At 40.7% G+C, this 18,222-nt stretch overlaps 1 long non-coding RNA gene across 1 annotated transcript; it reads right to left on the reverse strand.

Moving 5' to 3' along the window:
• Window positions 1–2,194: 2,194 nt before the first annotated feature.
• Window positions 2,195–17,794, reverse strand: LOC135228690 (uncharacterized). The gene is made up of 3 exons (XR_010319461.1): window positions 17,006–17,794; window positions 16,631–16,687; window positions 2,195–2,271 (listed from the first exon to the last, which is right to left on the reverse strand). It is a non-coding gene; the product is annotated as an uncharacterized LOC135228690 (long non-coding RNA).
• Window positions 17,795–18,222: the final 428 nt, after the last annotated feature.

Here is an 18,222-nt window from a genome sequence, read left to right on the forward strand (position 1 = left end):
AACCATTATACCACCAGGGCTCCTGGTTGGTATTAGGATTGTCTTTTCCTAAAAGACTTCCTTCAAGAAGGAAAGCCACAATCAACTAATTCCAGAAAAGAACTGCTGGATGGATACTTATCACTGAAGTTAGGTCTTTCTGGAAAAAAGCAAAGAAACTTACTAGTTTTACTATCTTCGGCATCCATTGCAGATCTTCTTTTCAATTAAGGAAGACCCGCAATACCCCAGCCCACCCTCTTCAGTGTGCATATTCCAGTTTGTCACATGGAGCATTCACATTTGTAGGTGTCGTATGCACACAAGCTTCTCTCTTTTCTAAAAACTTGTATTGATAATAATCTTTAAGCGTTTATAAAAGAGTCAGTCAAGTAGATGGTACCCTAATTTGACCTCATTAAACACTCATTGTTTCTCATTTTTATTATAATAACCCTATGCCAAATGTACTTGTATGCCAAGTTATATATTTCTTTAGGTGGTATTTCCAGAAGTGTGACGTCTGGATTAGACAACCATTAATTTTTTGGCTCTTGATTAAGTCCTTTGCTCTGCTTTCCATGGACATGAGAACATATAGTCCAATAAACAATGTCTTATAATAGCCAATTAACACTTCATAGCTTGAATTACATGCCACACACTGTCCTCAGCACTTTGTGTTAACTCATTTAATCTTCACAAAAACCTCAAGAAGTAGGTACAGTTATTCCCACTTTATAGAAAACTGAGGCACAGAGTGATTAATAAGTTATATCAGATTGTTTTACTTAAGGATAATTAGTTTTGTGAAAGATCATTTTGTCAACTAAAAGGGGATGTTGAGGGGAATCAGAGTTATTACAATTGCTGATGTCTGTTACATTATAAGATCTGAATCCTGAGGAGATGAGGAGTGTGAGACGGCAGTCCTTTGTACCATTTAAGTGGCTTACAGGCTTTCCCTCAAACAGCTCAGCAACCAGATTAGAGATCTGGCAATAATAGTGGTGGTGATGGTAGTCCTAGTAATTTAAGAATCAGTGAGTTAGAAACTTTTAGAACTAGGGCCTCGTTTAAACTCACACATGCACTTTATAGAGTTGAGAAGAAGGATTTGGAATGGGAACTTTGTCTGAGACCCTATCAGACTCATCTGGGACTATAGCCTAAATTAACCTAAACCCCAGTTCAACACTACCCCCACCACCATGCCCCACTGTCCCTCAGTTATGCTCCCTGCTCCCAGCCAGAAGACAGACCAGCAGGTCACAGGGTGTAAAGAGAAGTCTCCCACCCAGGTAGGAGCCAAGACTAAGGATTGTGCATGCACACACAGGTGGAGAGGGGATTCCCCCTGGGGACTACTGATCCTGCCAATCTCTAAAACAAAAGGATCCAACAGCACAAAGCTACTTAGTCCAATCCCTCAACTCACTTCCTGCTTAATTTCTCCTATCAAAAATCTTAACACTTTGAAAGAGTCACCACTCATAAACTCTTCGAGGTGCTTCGATTTAAGGATCACTTTCACTAAGATATCTGCCGAAGAAAGAGAGGAAAAACTATCAACAAAGCTTACCAACAGTGCTGCAGGCTCACAAGCCGTTTTGGAAGTTTCACCCCCAGACTGAACTAATATATCCTCTCATTGCTTGCATTTAAGTTTATATTAGACCTGGAAATGGACTCTGGAGCAATGGCCCCAAGGTAGTGTGGTCACTCAGGTTAAGTTTGATAAATACAAAAACTTAGAGGAAACACAAAACCAAACCCCTTGCCATTGAGCCAATTGCAAGTCAGAGCAACCCTGTAGGAGAGAATAGAACTGCCTCATAGGGTTTCCGAGGCTGTAATCTTTATGGAAGCAGGCTGCCACGCCTCTCTTCTGTGGAGTGGCCAGGGGGTTCAAACCACCGACCTTTCAGTTAGCAGCAGAATGCTTAACCACTGCACCACCAGGGCTCCTAGAGGAGACACAATACACCAAAAATACATTGCATTTGTGCATTTGTAAAGCTGGACAGGAATGTGGCTTGAGATCTAGATCAGAAAGTTTGATTACGTCAGTTTCCTGACATAACAGTCAAAGTAAAGCTTTGTGATCCAAGTGTACAATTTCTCTTCTGCTAACTGTTTAAAAGATTTGTTCAGAGGATTCAGGTCTCTAAACATGATTAATGGGTTTGGAGTTATATCTATTACTCTCCATTTATGACATCTTACCTCCTGGATTTTGCCAAAATGCTAGAACAGAGCCATTCTCAGGAAACGAGGAAAATCTTGTTACATCTACATTGGGTGGCAGGAGAAATAAGTGAAATTAATTAGTTTTGCTTTCCTACATATACAAATCAAATACCTATAGTAGTTCAAGCTTAGTTCAAACATTGATAATGATTTAAATAGTAAGCAATAGATGAAACCCGCCACCATGAAACTCGACAGCAAAACATGTTCAATAAGTTCTCTGTCTATATAAGCTGGAAATCTTCACAACCCTATGAGGTACTATTATTTCCATTTCAGAAAATAAAAAGGGCACAAAGAACTTAAATGACTTACCCAAGACCACACAGAAAGCAGCAGAGCCAAGATTTGAACGCAGGCTACCTGCTCCACACTCTAAAGCACTTAACTGCAATACCTTGTAAGAGTGTATAGTCCCTGACTTCCTTCATTTTTAACCTCAGATTGCCTCACCTATAAAATGGAGACCCTACCACCAATTTCAAGATTCTTGAGGGATTAGTAATCAAGCACTTGTGAGCCCCTGCAGTGCTTTATATAGTGATGCCTCCTGGTATCAGTTCCCTCCCTGCTGATGGAAGTTTTGCTTTCATTTTGAAAGAGAAAAACTGAATCACAGAAATATCATGGACAAAGTTGGAAGGGACCTGAGAAACCACCTACTACACTCCCCCCCCGCCCCCCGCTGGGTCAAACTCCCTTATCAGCATTTTTTGGTCACTTATAGTGATGACTGAGGTCCTTGGGTGACACAAATGGTTTGAGTTTGACTAATAACCTAAAGGTTAGCAGTTTGAACCCACCCAGCAGTGCCATGGAAGAAACTCGGTGATCAGCTTCCGTAAAGATTACAGCCAAGACAACCCTACAGAGGAGTTCCACTGTGCAACATATGGGGTCACCACAAGTCAGAATCAACTTGATGTCGATAGGTTTATAGTAATGATTACACTACACACAATGAAGTCTACTTCATCTCAGTACAGGGAGGTAAGTCCCTGCCCAGTAAATGAAAAACTCTGACAGCCCTTCAAATACTTGTAGCAGCTGCCAACTTATCCCTCCTAATAACCTCTCAACTCCGAACCCCCTGGTAATCCTCCCTGGGTTCTGGCTTATCAAAACTTGTCAAAGTTTCCAAAGTGTGGCATTCAAAGCAGAACCATATCAGGCTGGGTATGACCACAGCAGAATAAAGGAATACTGTCCCCTCCCTTGATATTCAAAGTCTACTTCTATTAATGTGAACCAAAGTTGTGTTCTCCAAAGCAATGTTAAAACAGCTGTGCCCACGATACCAGATCTCACCTCCTAATCCCAGTAAATTTCTACCATCCTAAACTGCCTCTTGATACTAACTGAATAAAAAGCTCTTGAGAAAATAAATACAAACCATAACTCTCTAGGTCAGAGCAGGAAACCAAGACCATGAAACCAAGCTTGTGTGTCCCTCAAGGCCACTAAATAATTAAAACATTCTGAAGTCAAAGTCTCAGAGCTCTACAGTTTGAACAAATTGGAAGACCTAAAGACCAATTCAATCAACTTTACCACTAACAGTTGCCATCAAGTGGACCCATAAGCTCCATAGAGTTTTCAAATGGCTACTTTTCAGAAGTAGATTGCCAGGCCTCTCTTCTGAAGCACCTCTGGGTAGACTGGAGCCTCCAACCTTTCAGCTAGCAGCTGAGCGTGTTAACCATTTGTACCACTCAGGGACTCCTTTCTAACTTTAGAGCTGTTCAAATATTTCCAGCCCTCCCTACTGGTGGACATAGTAGGATTTACTTCCTGACCCTCTTGTGGTCCAGAAGTAAGACGATGCCTCTGGAACATTTTCCCTCATCAGGATTCGATAAAGTCTAAAATCATAAGCAAGTGTTCGACTAAGCTGTACCATTGTATTTCCTGAAGTTTTTAAAAGGAAGTTACTCCTAGGAAGGGGTAACTTTCATTCAACAATTATAAGCTATGTGCCAAGTAACTTGCTGGGCCTAGGGAGGCCATCTCAAGAACAGATTTGACGCACTGAACACTAAGGACCAGACGAGTTGTGGGATGACATCAAGTACATCACACATGAAGAAAGCAAGTGTGTGAAAGCAAGAGGTGGTTAAAAACACAGGAAAGAAAGGAAAGACCAAAATGAATGTCAGAAGAGACACTGAAACTTGCTCTTGAATGGCAAATAGCTAAAGAAAAAGGGAAAAATGATGAAGTAAAAGAGCTGAACAGGACTTCAAAGGATGGCTTAAGAAAAGACAAAAAAGTATTATAATGACATGTGTAAAGACCTGGAGTCGAAAAGCCAAAAGGGAAGAACACACTTGGCATTTCTCAAGCTGAAAGAACTGAAAAATAAATTCAAGCCTCAAGTTGCAATACTAAAGGGTTCTACAGGGAAAATATTAAATGATGCAGGAAGCGTCAAAGAAGATGGAAGGAATACGCAGAGTCACTATACCAAAAACAACTAGTCAATATGCAGCCTTTAAAAAGATAGCATACAATCAGGAATCAATGATACTGAAGGAAGAAGTCCAAGCTGTACTGAAGACATTGGCAAAAAACAAGGCTCCAGGAATTGATGGAATACCAACTGAGATGTTTCAACAAACGGATGCCACACTAGAAGTGTTCACTCGTCTATGTCAGGAAATTCGGAAGACAGCTACCTGGCCAACCGACTGGAAGAAATCTATATTTACGCCTATTCCCAAGAAAAGGTGATCAAACCAAATGCTGATCAAACAATACCACTAATATCACACCAAGCAAAATTTTGCTAAAGATCATTCAGAAGTAGTTGCAGCAGCATGTCAACAGGGAACTGCCAGAAATTCAAGCCAGGTTCAGAAGAGGATGTGGAACAAGGGATATCATTCCTGATATCAGATGGATCTTGACTGAAAGCAGAGAATACCAGAAAGTTGCTTACCTGTGTTTTATTGACTGTGTACAGGCATTTGACTGTGTGGATCATAACAAATTATTGATGATGTTGTGAAAAATGGGAATTCCAGAACACTTAATTGTGCTCATAAGGAACCTGTACATAAATCCAAAGGCAGCCGTTTGACTGGAACAAGGAGATACTGTGTGGTTTTAAGTCAGGAAAGGTGGATGTCGGGGTTGTATCCTTTCACCACACCTATTCAATCTGTATTCTGAGCAAATAATCAGAGAAGCTGGACTATGTGAAGAAGAATATGGCATCAGAATTGGAGGAAGACTCATTCATAACCTGCAATATGCATATGACACACCTTGCTGCTGAAAGTGAAGAGGATTTGAAGCACTTACTGACGGAAGATCAAAGACCACAGACTTCTGTATGGATCACACCTCAACATAAAGAAACAAAAATCTGAGATGGGGTCAAGAGGTGGAGTACTCAGACATTTTCTGTGGTCCCTTTTACAACAAAGACTCAAAAAAACCCAAGTGAATCTACTATATATGATCAGCTAGGAGCCCTGAATATCAAAGGCAAAGTTGAGGAGTCAGATTGAGTGGCGGGGGCCGGGGGAGGGGGGCCGCAAGGAATGGTTCAGAAGCAGTGAGGAGTTGCCAGACCTGACCCAGCAGGAACCAGCACCCTACAGGCCGATTCTGCCACTGCCACAAGCACTGTGAGGCAAGCAGAGGCGTTCGGGACACATTTTCCACATCGGGAAAGAACAAGTGGCAGAGAGTCTGCTCAACCCTCCAGAACAAGTACGAAGTGGCCCTCAATCGGCAGCAGATAAGTACCTGCATTTAACCTTCCACACGGATCCAAAAATACCCCTGTGGGGAAAACCTCTCTCCCACTTACCTGCTCCCTTCCTGCTCTGTACTGGGTCCCAGCCAGCCCCTGGTCCGGAAGAAGGACCCTGCACTTGTCCTGAGCCATTCTCCTGGCCTTAGAGAGGGAACAAATTAACAAACAGGGGAAAAAATAACCTGCCAGCTTCCCTAAGCCAGGAACTCCGTGCATAAACAGCTCCTTTGCCTAGGCACAGGCATAAGGGGTCCTTGGACTTTGCCTTTCATCCCTGCATAGACCCGTGTGGGCCCATTTCAACAGTGTAGGCCTTCATTAGCACACCACAAGAGGGTATATACCTGAAGTCAATTTCAACTGTTTCAGCTACATGGCGGAGAGGCAGATTCGTGACATTTGACACTGCTCTGCCTATTAAACAGAGTCCTCACCTACCCACATCAGAGGCCTGAGGACTGGTAGCTCCACACACAACACCTAGCCACCAGCAAGAGGGGTCCAAGAATAAGTGGTGCCTTCCAGTCCTTACACCCAACAGCAATGCATGCCCATAGTCTGGCTGCAAAACCCACCCACCTATGCACTCTAGGGAACAGGGACACACTTTCCTCACAGACACTCAGGGGTAGTTGTCAGCCCCCTGCCTCACTCAGCAAGTGACTCCCTACTGCAGCCAGATACCTGTGCCTATACCAACCACCCCTGCTCGTCTAGGACTGTAGGTGAGAGCTTCCACCACACACTTGGTGACTGGCTACCTGGACACCTGAGCTGAATCCATACAAGAAAAGTGAATGGACTCCTGGGCCCACATACCGAGTAACAGTTCTAACCACCTGGTGACAGGACGTTAGAGCTTCAAAGGTGCAATAATCAAACCAGCTCACTCAAGCAGCCTATTTGGGCATATCAAAACAAAGTAAAACAAGAAGCTAGGATGCAACAAGCAAACATACAATAAATTAATACAATAACTTATTGATGGCTCGGAAACAACAGTCAATATTAAATCAGATGAAGAGGCAGGCCATAGTAAGCTGCCAAAACAAAGAACCAAGAAATCTTCTGGATGAAGATAACTTCCTGGAACTACCAGAGGTAGAATACAAAAGATTAATATAAAGAATTCTTCAAAAGATTAGGAAGGAGATCAGGCAAAAAGCAGACCAAGCTAAGGAGCACATAGACAAAGCATTAGAGGAATTTACAGATTAGACAAGAGCATAATGACTAATTTAATAGGCTGCTAGAATCCATAGAGAGACAGCAAACAGAAAGTCAGAAAATTAACAATAAAATTTCAGAATTATATAATTCAATAGAAAGTCATAAGAGCAGAATTGAGGCAATGGACGTTAGAATTAGTGAGATTGAAGATAAAGCACTTGGCAACAACATATTTGAGGAAAAATCAGATAAAGGAATTTTGAGAAATGAAGAAACCCTAAGAATTTTGTGGGACTCTATCAAGACGAATAACCTACAAATGATTGGAGTACCAAAACAGGAGGGGATAACAGAAAATACAGAGAGAATTACTGAAGATTTGTTGGCAGAAAACTTACCTGATATCATGAAAGATGAAAAGATATCTATCCAAGATGCTTACTAAACTCCACACAAGGTAGATCCCAAAAGAAATTCACCAAGACATATTATAATCAAACTTGCCAAAACCAAAGGTAAAGAGAGAATTTTAAGAGTGGCTAGGGTCACTATGAGTTGGAATTGACTCGATGGCACTGGGTTTGGTTTTTTGTTTTGTTTTGTTTTTTGGTTTAGGGATAAATGAAAAGTCACCTACAAAGGAGAATCAATAAGATTAATCTCAGACTACTCAGCAGAAACCAGGCAGACAAGAGGGCAATGGGATAACATATATAAAGCCTTGAAGGAAAAAAACTGTCAGCCAAGAACTATATATCCAGCAAAACCATCTCTCAAATATGATGGTGCAATTAGGACATTTCCAGATAAACAGAAGTTTAGGGAATCTGCAAAAACCTAACCAAAATCACAAGAAATACTAAAGGGAGTCCTCCCATTTCCCATTAGAAACCCAATAATATTAGCTAACAACCCAAAACTAGAACACAGGACAGAACAATCGGATATCAACCCAGATAGGGAAATCACAAAAATAAATCAAACCTAAAACAGGGAAATAGAGACGGTATATAAAAGATGACAATATTAAAACTAAAAAGAGAGACTAAAAAATGTAATCAGAGATCTTTCATATGGTCAGGAAGTCGAGGCGATATACAGAAATAAAAGATCATTTTCAACTTAGAAAACTAGGGGTAAATATTAAGGTAACCACAAAGGAAACTAACAATCCTACACATAAAAATAAAAAACAAGAAAAACATAAAGACTTAGCAAATACAAAACCAACAACAAAGACAAAGAGGAAAAGAAAATATATAAAGAAAAACGGCTCAGCACAGAAAATTAACTGAAACAAAGAAACCGTCAACAACGTACAAAAAAAGACATCAAAATGACAGCACTAAACTCATACCTATCAACAATTATGCTGAATGTAAATGGATAAATGCACCAATAAAGAGACAGAGAGTGGTAGAATGGATAAAAAAAAATACAATCCATCTATATGCAGCCTACAAGAGACACATTTTAGACTTAAAGACACAAACAAACTATAACTCAAAGGATGGAAAAAATATATCAAGTAATCAAGCAAAAAAAAAAGGAGTGGCAATATTAATTTCTGACAAAATAGACTTTAAAGTAAAATCTACCACAAAGGATAAGGACGGACACTATATAATGATTAAAGAGTCAATACACCAGGAGGACATATTCATAATAAATATTTATGCACCCAAAGACAGGTCTCCAAAATACATAAAACAAACTCTAACAGCATTGAAAAGAGAGATAGACAGCTTCACAATAATAGTAGGAGACTTCAAAACACCACTTTCAGTGAAGGACAGAACATCCAGAAAAAAAGCTCAATAAAGACACAGAAGATCTAAATGCCACAATCAACCAACTTGACCTCATAGACATATACAGAATACTCCACCCAACAGCATCCAAGTATACTTTCTTTTCCAACATACATGGAACATTCTCCAGAATAGACTGCATATTAGGCCATAAAGCAAGATTCCAAAACATCAAAATATTACAAAGGATCTTTTCTGACCATAAAGCCATAAAAGTAGACATCAGTAACAGAAAAAGCAAGAAAAAAAAAAAATGGAAACTGAACAACACCTTGCTCAAAAACTATTGGGTTATAGAAGAAATTAAGGACTCAGTAGAGAAATTCATGGAATCAAATGAGAATGAAAACACATCCCACCAGAACCTTTGAGACACAGCAAAAGTAGTGCTCAGAAGTCAATTTATAGCAATAAATGCACACATCCAAAAAGAAGAAAGGGCCAAAATCAAAGAGTTAACCCTACAACTTGAATAGAAAGGGAACAGCAAAACAAGCCCTTGCGCACCAGAAGAAGGCAAATAATAAAAACTAGAGCAGAATTAAATGAAATAGAAAAACAATTGAAAGAGTTAACAAGACCAAAAGCTGGTTCTTTGAAAAGATCGATAAAATCAATAAACCACTGGCCAAACTGACAAAAGAAAAACAGGAGAGTAAGCAAATAACCCAAATAAGAAATGAGATGGGTGATATCACAACAGACGCAATTAAAATTTAAAAAAATAATAACAGAATACTAAGAAAAATTATACTCTAACAAATCTGAAAACCTAGGGGAAATGGACAAATTTCTAGAAACACACTGCCTACTTAAACTAACACAGAGGTGGAAAAACTAAATAAGCCTATATAACAAAAGGAGAGATTGAAAAGGTAATTAAAAAACTCCCTACAAAAAAAAAAACTCTGCCCCTGACAGCTTCACTGGAGAATTCTACCAAACTTTCAGAGAAGAGTTAACACCACTACTACTAAAGGTATTTCAGAGCATAGAAAAGGATGGAATACTCCCAAACTCATTCTATGAAGCCAGCATAACCCTGATACCAAAACGAGGTAAAGACACAACAAAAAACAAAATTACAGACCAATATCCCAAATGAACTTAGACACGAAAATCCTCAACAAAACGCTAGCCAATAGAATTCAACAGCATATCAAAAAAATAATTCACCATGACCAAGAGGGATTCATACCAGGTATGCAGGGATGGTTCAGCATTAGAAAAACAATCAATGTAACCCACCACATACATAAAACAAAAGACAAGAACCACATGATCTTATCATTTGTTACAGAAAAGGCATTTAACAACGTCCAATACCCATTCATGTAAAACTCTCAGCAAAATAGGAATAGAAGGGAAATTCCTCAACATAATAGGGGGCTTTTATACAAAGCCAATAGTCAACATCATCCCAAATGGAGAGAATCTGAAAGCATTCCCCTTGAGAACAGGGACCAGATAGGCTGCCTTTTAACCCACTCTTATTCAACGTCATGATGGCGGTCCTAGCCAGAGACAATTAGGCTAGAAAAAGAATTAAAGGGCCTCCAAACTGGTAAGGAAGAAGTAAGAGTATCTCTATTTGCAGATGATATGATCTTATATACAGAAAACGCTAAAGAATCTACAAGAAAACTACTGGAACTAGTAGAAGATTTCAGCAGATTATCAGGACACAAGATAAACATACAGAAATCAGTTAGATTCCTCTACACCAACAAACAGAATGTTGAAGAGGAAATCACCAAATCAATACCATTTACAACAGTCCCCAAGAAGATAAAATACTTACTTAGGAATAAATCTAACCAGAGATGTAAAATATCTATACAAAGAAAACTACAAGACACTACTCCAAGAAACCAAAAGAAACCTACATAAAGGGAAAAACACACTTTGCTCGTGGATAAGAAGACTCAACATTGTGAAAATGTCTACTCTATCCAAGCGACCTACAGAAACAATGCAATCTCGATTCAAATTCCAATGGCATTTTTTAATGAGCTGGAGAAACAAACCACCAACTTCATATGGAAAGGGAAGAGGCCCCAGATAAGTAAAGCATTACCGAAAAAGAAGAACAAAGTGGGAGACCTCACACCACCTGATTTTAGAACCTATTGTACTACCACAGTAGTCAAAACAGCCTGGTACTGGTACAACAACAGATACATAGACCAATGGAACAGAATTGAGAATCCAGACATAAAATCCCCCATCTATGAGCAGCTGATATTTGACAAAGGCTCCAAGTCTGTTAAATGGGGAAAAGGCAGTATTTTTAACAAATGGTGCTGGCATAACTGGATCTCCATCTGCAAAAAAATGAAGCAAGACCCATACCACACACCATGCACAAAATCCAACTCAAAATAGATCAAAGACCTAAATATAAAATCTAAAATGATAAAGATGATGGAAGAAAAAATAGGGACAATGCTAGGAGCTCTAATACATGACATAAACAGCATACAAAACATTACTAGCAATGCACAAACACCAGAAGAGAAACTAGATAACGGGGAGCTCCTAAAAATCGAACACTTATGCTTATCCAAAGATGTCACCAAAAGAATAAAAAGACAATCTACAGACTAGGAAAAAATTTTTGGCTACAACAAATTTGATCAGCATCTAATCTCTATTTCTACAAGATACAGCAAAACCTCAACAACAAAAAGACAAATAACCCAACTAAAAAATGGGCAAAGGATATGAACAGGCACTTCACCAAAGAAGACATTCAAGTGTCTAACAGATACATGAGGAAATGTTCACAATTATTAGCCATTAGAGAAATGCAAATCAAAACTACAATGAAATACCATCTTACCCCAACAAGGCTGGTATTAATCCAAAACACACAAAATAATAAATGTTGGAGAGATTGCAAAGAGACTGCAACACTTACACACTGCTGGTGGGAAGGTAAAATGGTACAACCACTTTGGAAATCGATTTGGCACTTCCTTAAAAAGCTAGAAGTAGAACTCCCATATGATCCAGCAATCCTACTCCTTGGAATATATCCTAGAGAAATAAGAGCCCTTACACAAATAGGTATATGTACACCCATGTTCATTGCAGCACTGTTTACAACAGCAAAAACATGGAAACAACCAAGGTGCCCATCAATGGATGAAGAGATAAACAAATTATGGTATATTCACACAACAGAATATTACGCAATGATAAAGAACAATGATGAATTCGTTAAACATCTCATTACCATGGAGGAATCTGGAAGGCATTATGCTGAGTGAAATTAGTCAGTCACAAAAGGACAAATATTGTATGAGACCACTATTATAAGAACTCGAAAGGTTTGGACACAGAAGAAAACATTCTTTGATGGTTATGGGGGTGTAAGGGGGAGGGAGGGGGTTTTCACTAATTAGATAGTACCAAAAAAACCCAAACCTGTTGCTGTTGAGTCAATTCCGACTCATATCGACCCTACAGGGCAGAGTAGAACTGCTCCATAGAGTTTCCAAGGAGCACATGGTGGTTTCAAACCGCCGACCCTTTGGTTAGCAGCTGTAGCTCTTAACCACTATGCAACCAGGGTTTAGATAGTAGACAAGAATTATTTTAGGTGAAGAGAAGGACACCACACAATATAGGGGAAGTCAGAACAACTGGACTAATCCAAAAGCTAAGAAGTTTCCTAAATACAACCAAACACTTCAAGGGACAGAGTAGCAGGGGCAGGGGTCTGGGGACCATGGTTTCAGGGGACATCTAGGTCAACTGGCATAACAAAGTATATTAAGAAAACATTCTGCATCAGATGAGTAGTGTCTGGGGTCTTAAAAGGTAGCAAGCGGCCATCTAAGATGCATCAATTGGTCTCAATCCACCTAGAGCAAAGGAGAATGAAGAACAAAGACACAAGGAAAATTTGAATCCAAGAGAAAGAAAGGGCCACTTAAACCAGAGACTACATCAGCCTGAGAACAGAAGAACTAGATGGTGCCTCGCTACCAACGATTGCCATGACAGGGAATACAACAGAGAATCCCTAATGGAGCAGGAGCAAAGCAGGATGCAGATTTCAAATCCTAGTAAAAAGACCAGACTTAATGGTCTGACTGAGACTGGAGGGTACCCAGAGGTCATGGCCCCCGGACTATGCTAGCCCAAAACTAAAACCATTCCCAAAGTCAACTCTTCAGACAAAGATTAGACTGGACTATAAGACATAAAATGATTCTGGTAAGGAGTGTGCTTCTTAGCTCAAGTAGACACATGAGACTATGTGGGCAGCTCCTGTCTGGAGGTGCGATGAGAAGGCAGAGGAGGACAGTACCTGGCTGAATGGACACGGGGTGGAGAAAAGGAGTGTGCTGTCACATTGTAGGGAGAGCAACTAGGGTCACACAGCAGTGTGTGTATAAGGTTTTGTATGAGAAACTGACTTGAATTGTTAACTTTTATTTAGCACAATAAAAAAAAAAAAATCCTTGCAACTGGACTAATAAGCAACATCATGATAAATGGAGAGAAGATTGATGTTGTCAAGGATTTCATTTTATTTGAATCCACAATCAATGCCCATGGAAGCAGCAGTCAAGAAATCAAAAGACGCATTGCATTGGGCAAATCTCCTGCAAAAGACCTCTTTAAAGTGTTGAAAAGCAACAATGTCACTTTAATGACTAAGGTGTGCCTAACCCAAGTCATGCTATTTTCAATCACCTCATACGCATGTGAAAGCTGGATGATGAATAAGGAAGACCGAAGAAGAATTGACGCCTTTGAACTGTGGTGTTAGTGAAGAACATTGAATATACCATCAACTGCCAAAAGAACAAAGAAATCTTTCTTGGAAGAAGTACAACCAGAGTTTTCCTTAGAAGCAAGGATGGCAAGACTACGTCTCACATACTATTGGCACATTATCAGGAGGGATGAGTCCCTGGAGAGGAACATCATGCTTGGTACAGTAGAGGGTCATCAAATAGAGAAAGCCCCTCAATGAGATGAAGTGATGCAGTGGCTACAACAATGGACTCAAGCATAACAACGAGTGTGTGAGACTCGCACAGGACCAGGTAGTGTTTCTTTCTGTAGTATGCGGTTCACTATGAGTCAGAACTGACTTGACGGCACCTAAGAACAACAAGGATACAGTGGCAAACAGGCCAGACAACATATCTGTCCTCATGATGCTTATATTCCACTGAGACAGACAGGACAGTAACGCAAGCATGAAAATTGCTGATAGTAATGAGCACTCTGAATTAGACAGGGTGATGTGAAAATAACTTTTGGTGATATCTGAGCTGAGACTTGAAGGACGAAAAGGATTTGGACAGGTCAAACACAATCAAACATTTAAAATAATATTCATAAATTTAATATACGCAATTTCTTTTTTAAATATTTCAGTTGTCTAACTTAAAATCTCAAGAACTTAACATAAAAATCTGATAAATTAGGCCAATAATACAGTAACATTTAAGTTCTACTGTCCTAATACCGTACATACATCTATTAAACTTTTAACTTAAAATCACAAGTCTAACTCAATTATTCAATTATACTTTTACATTGGAATTACAAGTCTCTCCTATTCCTCTAATAGATCAAATTCTCTTAAACATTACAAGTACTTAACATGTCAAATATACACAGAGTATTCTTAGCACGAAGCCTCTGGGTGGTGTAAACCATTAATGAGATAGGCTGCTGACTGAAAGGTTGAAGGCTCATGTCTGCCCAGAGGCACCTCGGAAGAAAGCCTGGTGATCTCCTTCTGAAAAATCAGCCATTAAAAACCCTATAAGCACAGTTCTACTCTGTAACACATGGGGTCACCATGAGTTGGAGTTGGCCACAGCTAAGTTTTTCTGTAGCTGTTCTTAGCATAATAGAATTAATACTATAGATTTATTTTTACATCATTTCTATACTTAGTTTTCATTCTTCCTGGGTCCTAAAGATGATTTTGCACAGGCAATGTTTTCTAGATTTCCCATAAAATAAGAATTACCTGGGGCATTTGTTAAAGGTACTGATTCCTGGGCCCTATTAATCTGCACTTCCAGGGAAAAGACCAAGTAATCTGTATGATTCTAAAAGTCCCAGGTTTCTCTTATCAACAGGGAAATTTGGAAACACTTAAGGAAAAATTGCCTTCTCTGCTGTGGACCAGATTTTGTCCAGGCTCTGAGGGGTTTCTTGTGGGTGACTCTGAAACCCCCCAAAAAACTCATTGCCATCAAGTTGACTCCAACTTATTGTGACCCTGTAGGACAGACTAGAACTGCCCCATAGGGTTTCCAAGGAGTGCCTGGTAGATTCGAACTGCCAACCTTTTGATTAGCAGCAGTAGCTCCTAACCACTACACCACCAGGGTTTCCATATTTATCATCTGTTTCAGGGTTATTGTAAGTTAAGGGAGGTGACCCACATTCCTTAGATTTGTGTCAATCATTATTTAAATTTTCAATTCAGATTACAGCCTGGGACCCAGACCCAGGGGCTTCACCGCTTGATTAGATTTTGAATTTCTCTGTCTCTTTAGATAAGGTCAATGTCTCCTTACAGCATCATTCTTTTAATGTTTTTCCAGGCTCTTGCTGTTGTTAGGTGCCCTCGAGTTGGTTCCGACTCATAGCGACCCCATGTACAACAGAACAATACACTGCCCAATCCCGTGCCATCCTCACAAATGTTACTATGCCGAGCCCATTGTTGCAGCCATTGTGTCAATCCATCTTGTTGAGGGTCTTCCTCACACTTAATTTGCCTCTATTCTCTAAAGCAGCCCTGGTGGCACAATGGTTGAGTGCCTGGCTGCTGACTAAAAAGTTGGTAGTTTAAGCCCACTCAGCTGCTCTGCAGGAGAAGGATGTGGCAATCGACTCCTGTAAAGACGACAGCCAAGAAAACCCTATGGGACAATTCTACTCTGCCACATGGGTTTGCTGGGAGTGGAAACTGACCAGACAGCACCCAACAATAACAGCCTTTCTCCGCCTGGTAGCCTGGTGGTAAACATCCTCGAAGCTAAACCTTTGCACACATTTTTAGGATTCATTCCCCAAAGGCAGGGTGACCACATCATTTATCCTCCAAACAGGACATTTTTGAGAGTGAAAGGGGTCATTAAAAAAATTAACAGTAATTAGCAAATAACAGTAAGCCAGAGCTGTCCTGGGCAAGCTGGGAGATTTGACACATATTTCCAAACCGGCCTCCTGAAAGTTTACAAGTGTGTCCTTGCTCTGAGCCCCTGCCAACACTGCCAGTCCTGCATGCCCACTGCCATCGTCCTAAAAATGAAAACCAGACAGAGGCCAATGCCTTTATAACGCTCAGTAGACTTGGAGGTGGCAGAAGGAGGCCTGTTTCTCATGACAGGGAGAGAACAGCTAAGTAACTGTTTGCCTTGGTCGCCAGTGATTTTACTTCAGGTGAGTTTGCTGTAGCTTCTGATTCAGGTACCTTTGACTGGATTAGCTTCAGAGTGCCTTGGAAGAAAGGCTTGGAGATTTACTTCTGAAAGGTCACAGCTTTGAGAAGCCTATGGAGTACAGTTCTACTCTGCTCACATGAAGTTGTCATGAGTCACAATCAACTACAACTGGAAAAAAACAAGATAACAAAGCGCTCTCTGGCAAAAGACCCAAGTCCACTCACCAGGCTGTCTCAGATTGGCTTCTTGAGGTATGACAATGACCACTGAGTATGCAGACACTGAAAAAAAGGTAGCAAGCATCAGACTTCTTGCTGCAGGCATTTGTGGCCTTCTGAGTCAAGTAACCTGATGAAACCAGTCACCTCCTCCACCCAGAGATCACTCAGCAAATATTTGACTCATGCTTGTTGATTCATAAACTGGAAAACCAAACCCCAAGTGGACCCTGGTAGTGATCTGGTTTGCAGCAGTCTTGTTGTAAGCAACTGGCTCCCTGACCTATGGAGAATACAAGCCTCCAGAAATAATATTTTTTAAAAGCTTAGCAACCCCCCACCCCACCCATCAATGTTCTAAGTAATGTTTTGTAAACTCACCTGGAAACTTTTTATTTGTTGACCCTGAAGATGAGCAAAACACACCTGGAAGCTTTGTTCCATTTGTTAGCCTAGAAAACGAGTCGGGGGCACAACAGCCTGGCTGGGAACAGGAACTGGCTGGTAACTGGATCACCAAGGCTTGGGCTTCCTCTCTGAACGGATTGCTGTTTTTTATTTTAACTTTGATGTCTTGGTGGGGATGTTCAGCTGGAGATGTAGGGTGTTTGATACAAGCAAAGGCAGGGTTGTGAGGTCACCATCAGCCAGAGAGGGAGGACAATAATCTGCGGAAAGACAGCACCAGCCCAGACAGTGAAGTGAACTTCTGTTTTCGGAGCCAGGGGTACTGAATCTGGACGACCTACAGCCTCCCCACAGGCCCCACAGGCCTTGGCAGGTGGATTTCTATAAAGATATCTTTGGAAGCTAAAGACAGGGCTAGGCAGAGAAGAGATAAATGTTGGATTTACACTTAGACCCTAGAACATTACCTGGTATGTATCATCTCTTACCTCTGCCTATCCTGGTGTCACAGCCAAGAGAAGATCCACACAGACAGCCTCCAGGCCTTTGCATCTGCAATTCCTTTAGCCTGGGAGGCTCTTCCCTCAGATAACCACTTGGCCTACTCCACCTCACTCAGGCCTCTGTTCAAATGTCACTTGTTCGAAAAGGTTGTGCCTGCTCAATTACTCCATCTGAAATAGCCTTATGAATCCTCTGAGTTATTTTCCTTCTTTGCACTTATTACCTCCCATTATATATTTATGCATCTAATATCTGTCTCCCAGTAAAATGTAAGGCTCATGAATGGAAACATTTTATTTACAGCCAGGTCCCCAGGTCAGTGCCTGACACATAAAGGATTTCAGTAAATATTTGTGGAATGAGGGCTGTGTCAGACACCAAACAGTAGATATTTCACTGGGCAAATACGGGCTCATCTGAGAGTAGGTGGAAGAGGGTGCAGGGTTTTGAGCAGCGTGGGGTAGCTGGGTGGGATTGGCTAGGATGGAAGCAAATTCCAAGCCTTGCGCCTCTACCATTGCCATCAAACATCACAGGTGTGCACAGCCCAGGGGCTTGTTCCATCCAAGCTGCCTTCCTAGTTCTGACATCAGCTCTAATCAAACCTGGCAGATCACAGCCTGATTCTTGTTGTTATGTTGTTAGGTGCCCTCAAGTTGGTTCCGGTACATAGAGACCCTATGCAC

The sequence above is a fragment of the Loxodonta africana genome, chromosome 26 (assembly GCF_030014295.1).
Source record: "Loxodonta africana isolate mLoxAfr1 chromosome 26, mLoxAfr1.hap2, whole genome shotgun sequence".
NCBI lineage: Eukaryota > Metazoa > Chordata > Mammalia > Proboscidea > Elephantidae > Loxodonta > Loxodonta africana.